This window comes from Elephantulus edwardii, unplaced genomic scaffold (genome assembly GCF_000299155.1).
Source record: "Elephantulus edwardii isolate Elephantulus edwardi_28Jun2011 unplaced genomic scaffold, EleEdw1.0 scaffold00009, whole genome shotgun sequence".
In the NCBI taxonomy this organism is placed as follows: Eukaryota; Metazoa; Chordata; class Mammalia; order Macroscelidea; family Macroscelididae; genus Elephantulus; species Elephantulus edwardii.
Window position 1 is genome coordinate 3454454 of NW_006399759.1, and position 7851 is coordinate 3462304.

The 7851-nt window shown below is 43.1% G+C and overlaps 1 pseudogene; it reads left to right on the top strand.

The window, feature by feature from the left end:
* Positions 1–653: 653 nt before the first annotated feature.
* LOC102853930 lies at positions 654–7604 on the top strand (annotated as a pseudogene).
* Positions 7605–7851: the final 247 nt, after the last annotated feature.

Here is a 7851-nt window from a genome sequence, read left to right on the forward strand (position 1 = left end):
TAAGTGCCCATCAACAAACGAATGGGTAGAGAAGCTGTGGCATATTCACGCAATGGAATACTACACTGCATTGAAAAACAAGGAACTCATGATGCTGAGTGAAATATCTCAGTCACAAAGGGACAAATGCTATATGGTGCCACTGTTGTAGAATGACATCGGGGTGGGGATAAGACTGAGAAAAACTGGATAAATGATGTTTACTGCATTGAAGTCTATGAGGGAGAGAATAATTTATATTTTAGGGCATTGTGTTTATCGTAAGAGTATGGAATGAGGGTTGCAGAGTGGATTATATTTGGGGTTGGGGGATGTGTGGGGGATTGCGTACCAATGAGGGTGTTTTTCTTTTGCGTTTGAAGGAGAGGAGCAAACGGGGGTGGGTGGGGAGAAATGAATGAATGGAATTCCAAAATCTCTGTAGATGTTCATTGAAATATTAAAAAAAAAACCCAATAAATAATTTTAACCTCTTAAAAAAAACACACACACAAAAACCTAATGGCACACCACTGGAGGCCTTGCGCGCGGCTCTCCAGCCTCCTCCTCCTGTGGCTCGAGCAGGAGGCGCGTAGGGCCAGAGATGCCACAGTCTTGGGATCCGGAGCAGCACGGAGGCAGGGAATAATAGCTCTTCAGGTTTGCAATAAAAAATGTCCTCCAACAAAGCTGCATTGCAAAAAAATGGGAAAGAAACTGAATGGGAAGAGTAAAAATGTTGAAGAGGCAGCACCTGAAGAATCTGTGGTAGAAAAAGTGCTGGACTGACGTGTAGTGATTGGGAAGGTGGAATATTTCCTCAAGTGGAAGGGATTTACAGATGTTGACAATACTTGATAACCTAAAGAAAATCTTGATTGCCCAGAATTGATTGATGCGTTTCTTAATTCTCAAAAAGCTGGTAAAGATGACACAAAAAGAAAATCGTTATCTGATAGTGAATCTGATGACAGCAAATCAAAGAAAAGAGATGCTGCTGAGAAGCCAAGAGGCTTCGCCAGACGTCTTGATCCTGAACGAATAATCGGTACCACAGACAGCAGTGGAGAATTAATGTTTCTCATGAAATGGAAAGATTCAGATGAGGCTGACTTGGTGCTGGCAAAAGAAGCAAACATGAAATGTCCTCAAGTTGTAATTGCATTTTATGAAGAGAGACTAACTTGGCATTGTTGTCCAGAAACTCAGTAATTGTTTGAATTGCTTTTTATATGCATATAATCTGGGTCTTGGTTTTTATTTATTAGTTAAGAATAAGTACACTATCATGGAAATCAAGCTTGATATGTTTGTTTTGAAGTAGTATTGGGGGAGTTATTTGGGACTTTATTTTACAAATAAAAACTTTCTGTAATTGCTTCATTTGTCAGAAAAGAACATTTTGTGGTATATCATTTCCTCTGCATTACATTAGGGAACAGTTTTTCTAAACCTCTGAATTTTTTTTCATAACCATTACTGAACCAGAACTTGTCTAACCTGTAATATAAGGACCATTCTGCGGTTTTGTTTTAGTGTGTGTATACAAAAATAACATTTGTAAATTTTTTTTTCTTTCACCAAAACTATTCTAAACAAAAATGTCATTTCACAAGCATGAGTAACTTGATGTTTCAGGGTTACAGTCACTCTGATCAACTAAAGATCAAGTTAAATGGGAAAAATTTTTAAACTATCTATTTTAAAATCAAATAAATGATCTGGTAATAAGTTGGACTGTCTAAAGCATCTGTATCAAAATCCCTGTCTGTATAGTCATATAAATAAAATACTTTATTTGCAAAATTTCATGAAAGAAATATCTTGATCACTGCCAAAAACTGTACCCAGAGAGAAAAACTTAAGACAAATACTGGTGTGTTTTAACAATGGGCATTTGTTTCTTTTAGACAGCGTCTCCTTTTATGGAAAGTTGAAGTACTTGTGCTGTTTTCACTAAAAGGTCTAAATTCATGGAATGTCTAAGACTGTACTGATAAAAACCTATTAAGATTATAGATGTTGCAGTTTGCTGGCAATATGGGTAAACAACTTTATCTCAACCATAGACCTGCATGATTTTCTTTACCCCAATCCATTGGTTAACATGCAGGCTGAATTTTCTCAGTATTTGGGTTACTGGTTCACCTGAAGCCAGGAAAAACAACTTTGTAGCAATCAGAATGTTAATCCTATTGTATATTGTTTACTTCATTGTAAATAACTGGTGAACAATGGTCAATAAATAGTTTTATATTCCTCTAAAAAAACAAACAAGCCAACAAACAAAAAACCCCTAATGGCAACTCAACTGGGGTAGGCAGGCAAGTCTCACCTTCTTACTACTGCAGCCTCACACTATGCTAAATGTTTTACATGCATTATTCTCAAAGTATTTCTATGTGGTATTAGTATTTTAGGTGAGACATTTGAGGCTAAGAAAAGTTAAGAAATTTGCCAATGGCCACATAATTTGTGATAAAGCTAGTACTTGATCTGACACCATAGGCCTCAACTGCTTAAATTACTTTTAAATTGTCTAGAGATTCAATGACATCATATGTAAAACATGCATTGTCACCTTGCCAGGAGAACATAAAACCAGCTACAAGGGTAAGTTCATAGCAATTTAATCCTAGCATTAGCACTGCAAATTATGACTTGGTTAAATAAGTCGTTACTTTAAGGAAAAAAGACTGACTTAATATTTTTTCCTTTTTAAAAAAAAAATCCTTACTGGTAAGTGTATAGATAATATATTCCTTCCCTATAACGAGCAGTATCTTTATTATTGACAAACAATGCAGTAAATTAAGGACAAATATGCTGGACTGGGGCTATTATTAAATCCCTACAATTTATGTTTTAAAGATATTTTTCTAATTTAATAATGGTTATAGCGAACCACTGGCTTCTGCACAGTGATAGGTGCAGCAGAGTGATAGGTGCTTTGGTGTCCGTAAAATAATTACAAGGCATTGCTACTTCAATAAGTTTAAATCTAATTGAACACTCAACCCATTAGTGAATTAGGTAGCAGCACATATGAAATACATGAACAAAACGATGGGGAAAATGGGCAATCCCATTAACTAGAACTAAAGGAAAGATGTGCTAGAAAATGAGATGGGTTGTTTTTACTGCTAGGTGCTGTTGAGTATGACTCATAGCGACCCTATGAACAACATATCTGAACTCTGTCCTATCCTGTGCCATCTTCACAACCTCTGACATATGAGCCCACTGTAGCAATCACTGTGTCAATCTGGTTGAGGGTCTTTCTCTGACCTTTCACCTTTCCAAGGATAGGCTCTCCTCAGAACATACCCACAGTCTGTGAGACGAAGTTCTGTCATCTTTGCCTCCAAGGAGCATTCTATCTGTACCTTCTTCAAGACATATCTGCTTGTTCTTTTTGGCAGTTTATAGGACGTTCTTCTCCAATATCACAACTCAAAAGCATTAACTCTCTTTCTGTCATCCTCATTCACTGTCCAGCTCTCAGAAGCATAGCAAGTGACTGAAAACATCATGGCTTGAATCAAGGACACGCTGCAGACTTTCTTAATGCAGTATGATAGCTGGACTCCTGACTGCTGGTACCAAGGGTGTTAACTGTGGATCCAAATAAGGTGAAGCTGAGGAGGACCTCATGCACTTGCTGCAGAGGGTCAAGGACTGCAGCCTTCAGTATGGACTGAGGCTCAATGTCAAGAAGACAAAGATTCTCACCACTGGACCAACTGGCAGCAACAGGATGGATGGCGAAGAGATTGAGATTGTTCACAGCTTCAGTTTGCGAGGCTCCACAGTCAACACTCTCAGCACCAGCAGCCAGGAAATAAAAAAACATATTGCGATGGGAAAGTCTCCTGTTAGGGACCTCTCTAAAGTACTCAAGAGCAACGGTGTCTCTCTGGAGACTAAGGTGCGCCTGATACAGGCCATGGTCTTTGCAATCACTTGTTATGCATCAGAGAGTTGGACAATGACTAGGGAAGATAGAAGGAGAATTGATACCTTTGAGCTGTGGTGCTGGAGAAGAGTACTGAATGTACCATGGACTGCCAAGACAACAAACAGATTCATCCTGGAGAGGGTTAAACCTGGCTACTCCTTGGAGGCAAGGATTCTGGGGCTTCGTCTGACATACTCTAGACATGTTGTAAGGAGACACAGGTCCTTGGAGAGGGACATCATGCTTGGTAAGGTGGAGGGACAGCGCAGGAGGGGAAGACCCTCTATGAGGTGATTGATTCAGTGACTGGGGTAAACGGGATGGGTGTGTCAGAGGCAATGTGATTGGCACAGGATAGAGCAGGGTTTAGGGCTGTTGTACATAGGGTCGCTATGAGTCGCAAACAACTAGACGGCACATAATTACAACAACAACAACATATGATCAAGAGCCTATGGTGATGAAGGAGAAAGTTCGAATTGCTCTGAAGGAACTGGCAAAAAACAAGGCTCCAGGAGTTGATGGCATACCAAATGACATATTTCAACAAATAGACACTGCCCTGGGTGTACTCACTAAGTTGTGTCAAGAAATCTGGAGGACAGCCAGTTGGCCAACTGACTGGAAAAGATCGATATTTGTTCCCATTCCAAAGAAGGGTGACACAACAGAGTGCGGGAATTATCGAACAATATCATTAATATCACATTCAAGCAAGATTCTGCTAAAAATTATCCAAAAACTCTTGGAGCAATATGTCAACAGAGAACTGCCAGATGTGCAGGCTGGATTTAGAAGAGGTCGTGGTACTAGGGATATTACAACTAATGTTAGATGGATCTTGGCAGAAAACAGAGAATACCAGAAGAATGTCTATCTGTGCTTCATTGACTATGCAAAGGCTTTTAACTGCGTTGATCACAACAAGCCATGGCTGACTCTGAGAAGAATGGGAATCCAGAACATTTGATTGTGCTTATGTGAAACCTATACTTGGACCAGGAGGCAGTCGTCAGAACAGAGCAAGAAGACACTATATGGTTCAAAATCAGGAAGGGGGTCTGCCAGGGATGTATTCTGTCTCCATAACTTTCAATCTGTATGCAGAACATAACATCCAGGACGCTGGGCTGTACGAGGAGGAATGTGGCATCAAGATTGGCGGAAGATTCATCAACAACCTGCATTATGCAGATGACACAACCCTTCTTGCTGAAACTGAGGAGGACCTGAAGCACTTGCTACAGAGGTTGACTGCAGCCTTTAATACGTATTGAAGCTCAACATCAAGAAAACAAAGTTTCTCACCACTGGACCAACTGGCAGCATCAGTAGAGATGGTGAAGAGATTGAAGATAGTTAAGTTTTAGTTTGCTTGGCTTCACAGTCAACAAACACTCTTTGTACCAACAGCCAGGAAAACAAGAGACGAATTACATTGGGAAATTCAGCTGTCAGGGACCTCTCCAGAGTACTAAAACATCAGGCTAGAGACTAAGGTGCACCTGATCCAGGCTACAGTCCTCACAATTACGTCCTATACATCAGAGAGCTGGACAGTGACTAGGGATGATCAGAAAGAGAATTGATGCCTTTGAGCTGTGGTGCTGGAAAAGAGTGTTGAATATACCATGGCCTGCTAGGAGAACAAACAGGTTTGACCTGGAGAAGATGAAGCCAGAATGCTCCTTGGAGTCAAGGATTCTGAAGCTTCGTCTGACATACTGTGGACATGTTGTAAGGAGGGACTGGTCCTTGGAGAGGGACATCATGTTTGGGAGAGTGGATGGACAGCACAGGAGAGGAAGACCCTCGAAGAGATGGATCCATTCTGTGATTGGGGTGGTGGGAGCTAGTGTGTCAGAGACGGTGAGGTTGGCACAGGATAGAGCAGGGTTTAGGGCTCTTGTACACAGGGTTGTTATGAGTCGCAAGCGACTCGACGGTATATAACAACAAACATTCTTCTGGCATTCTGTTTTCAGCCAGGATCCATCTGACATCAGCAATGATATCTCTGGTGCCAAGGCTTCTAAACCTAGCATGAACTTCTGACAGTTCTCTCTCAATGTACTGTAGGAGATAGGGATCCACACACTGTTGAGTCCCTTTCTTTATATTATGGTAATGATATGAAAGAGGAAAATAAACAACTATAAACATTTCTAAGTGTTGGGTGTTTTTTTTTTTCTTTTTTTAAGCAGAAGATGGCAAAAGGGACAGAGCTAGTTGAGATGACACTTGTTGGAAATTTGTATTTAAGTATTGATTCTCTTATTTGCTATGTGACCTTAGAGGATATGCAACTTTTAGGAGTAAGTGTACTCATTCACTTTACTGAGATAATAAAAGCACTTACTTAGAACCTGGTTACATAGTAAGTACTTACTTAGTAGCAATTAAACCACATACCAAAGCACTGTGTGGTGATTCTGACTCAAGGTTACTCTCCAGTGGGTTTTCTGAGTTGTTAAACACCATGGGTGGAGACTGTCCCTTGGAGTTATTGGTGAATTCGCTTAGCCAGAAACATGCAGTCTTTGGTTTAGCACTGCATTTTGCCTCATAACTAGTAGGCCTTATTAAAACTGTATCATTCGTTGTTTGTTTGTTTTTTTTTTACTTTAAGGCTGCCTTGTAAAGAAAGAAGAGTCTGAATTTGACTAGAGATGGTCAAATGTCTCCTGAACCATAAAAATACAATTAACATATCAAGAAAATTTTACTGGTAAGAGATAACATCCCCTGCTCCCCAAAACAAAAATCCAACAAACCATTGCCTTCCAGACGGTCCCAATTCATAGCTCCCCTCCATATGTCGGGTGTCTAAGGCTGCAACTCTTCACAGCAGGCGACCGCCCGTCTTTCTCCCAGGGAGCACCTGCTGGATTTGAACCCCCGACCTTTCAGTTAGCAGCCCAACACCAAATGCACCCAGCCATCTGAGCTCCTGCAACAGAGGTCACAGGCATTTGGGATACATACGTTTACGTTACAGAACAGAATCTGTCGAGAGACATTACCTCGATTTTAACAAGGCCTGCGTTAGTTGCTAAATGCTAAATGACCTCGAAGGTTTCTTTTTTTGAAAGTCTCCAATTGTGCTGGAAAAGATAATAAAAGCGCATTTGTAAGTTCTGAGAAGGCGGGAAGAGGATGCACGCGGAGGGAGGCACCTGCTCCCATCTCCGCCTTGTGGCGCCTTGTAAGGGCGGAAAGAGATGCGAGTGAACAAGGCAGTGCTGTCTCGGAAGCACACCAGCCCCCCAAGAACCCAGGACAGCGGGCCCGGAGGCGGGAGTTCTTCCAGGACCTTCCCAAGACCGAGGACCCGCTCGTCCCCTCCTGGGGTCCCCTCCCCAGCACCGTCACCACCTCAGGCCACCCCTGCTCCTCCGGGAAGACACAGCCCGCTGAGCCCGGGGAGCAAACTGTGTCAACATCGCCCAGAGAGAGAGAGAACCACCCGGGGCGACCCTCGTTCTTCACCTCCGCCGCGCTCCACAGCCCCGGGGCCACGCCGCGGGGTCCCCCGCCCCGACCTCCGCGAGCCCCCGGCGGCCGCGCTGACTGGGAATGTGGCGCTCTCTGCAGCGAGGCCACCCCAGCGCCATCCCCCGGGCGGACGCGTGTGGAGAAGGGGCTGGTGACACCTGCAAAGGCTTGAGATGCCGTCACGTTCCGACACGCCGTGAGCGGCGGGGCTGAATGAGACACAGAGAAACTGGATTTTCGTTTGCGAGACCTGATCCCGAGGACTGAGGGGGGGGAAACTTAGGAAACCCGGGCTGGGTGAGGCGACCGGCCGACCGGCGGCGAGTTACCTCGCTCAGAGCGCTCGCGGCCTCTCAGACGGTTGCTCGCTGGTTGCTCGACGCCACCACCAGTGGGCTCTCAGGCCACCTGCCCATTGG